This window comes from Equus quagga, unplaced genomic scaffold (genome assembly GCF_021613505.1).
Source record: "Equus quagga isolate Etosha38 unplaced genomic scaffold, UCLA_HA_Equagga_1.0 HiC_scaffold_1779_RagTag, whole genome shotgun sequence".
NCBI classification, from domain to species: Eukaryota; Metazoa; Chordata; class Mammalia; order Perissodactyla; family Equidae; genus Equus; species Equus quagga.
Genome location: NW_025792909.1, coordinates 148 through 1,603, shown reverse-complemented (window position 1 = coordinate 1,603; position 1,456 = coordinate 148). Strand labels below are relative to the sequence as shown.

Genomic DNA, 1,456 nt, shown 5'->3' with positions numbered 1-1,456 from the left:
TTGGAACCAGGAGAATCTAGATGTCAGATATATAGTATTTTCTCAGTAAACTACATGTCAAATATTGCCCTGTAGAGGTTTTATAAGCGACAGGTACTAGGTGTCTGAAGAGACTGAAAGCATCATGGAGGTAATGAAGAAGAATTGAAACAATTACTGGGGCAAAGAGTGCCAAGGACATGCTCCATGTTTACAGTGACTACTCCATTTTTGTACTATGAAATACAAACTACAACCCCTTCATGATTATTAGGTATTTTTTTTTATCCCTTTGTAGGTAATGTAGGCCTCAGGAAGGTGTTACCTCCTGAATGGATCACCTCACACCTCCCAACAATATGACGGAATTTATTCTCTTGGGACTCACACAGAATCCAGACTTGCAAAAATACACTTCATTGTCTTTTTGTTCATTTTTCTGTTTACGGTGCTGGCCCATTTGCTCGTTGTCATCACCATCTCCCTCAGCCTCACACTTTCATCTCCCATGTACTTCTATCTTACTTACTTGTCCTTTGTAGACGCCTCCTATCCCTCTGTCACCACTCCCAAGATGAACATCAACAAGCTGTGCCAGAGAAAAACCATTTTCCTCAGGGGCTGCCTGATTCAGCTCTTTGTAGAGCACTTTCTCTGAGGATCAGAGATCATCCTCCTCATTGTCGTGGTCTGTGATAGCCATGTGGCCATCTGCAGGCCTCTGTACCACATGAGCTCATGCAACAGGGGCTCTGCCACCTCCTGATGGTAGTGGTCTAGATCAGGGGGATCCTACACCCTACTGTGCAGATTCTTTTCATGCTCGACTTGCCCTTCTGTGGTCCCAATGTCATTGACCGCTTCATGTGCAATCTCTTCCCACTGCTGAAACTTGCCTGCAGGGACTCCTACATGCTCGGAATGGTGGTGGCAGCCAACAGTGGGGCCGTGTGCTTGCTTATTTTTTCCATGCTGCTCATCTCCTTCATAGTCATCCTGACCTCCCTCAGGTCCTATGGCTCCAAAGGATGACACAAATACCTCCCACCTTGTGGCTCCCACTTCACTGTAGCTGTACTCTTTTTGTGCCTTGGATATTCACCTGCATGTGCCCTGTGGCCACCTACCCTGTGGTCAAGTTAGTGACTGTATTCTTTGCAATCCTCATTCCTGTATTAAATCCTGTCATTTACAGAATGAGAAACATGGAGGTAAAACATGACATAAGGGGAGACAAGTACCATATGATTACACTCGTTTGTGGAAGGTAATCAAACACATACATACCAAGAACAGATTAGCGATTACTAGAGGAGTGGGGGATGAGGGAGGGTGAAAGGGGTAAAGGGGCACACATGTATGGTGATGTATAAAAACTAGACTATTGGTGGTGAATATGATGCAGCCAATAAAGTAAATGAAATATAATAATGTACACCTGTAATTTACATAATGTTATAAGCCTATATAACCCAAA

General features: G+C 44.0%; 1 pseudogene; it reads left to right on the top strand.

Moving 5' to 3' along the window:
* Window positions 1–311: 311 nt before the first annotated feature.
* LOC124232030 (olfactory receptor 4C46-like) lies at window positions 312–1,246 on the top strand (annotated as a pseudogene).
* The last annotated feature ends 210 nt before the right edge of the window (window positions 1,247–1,456 follow it).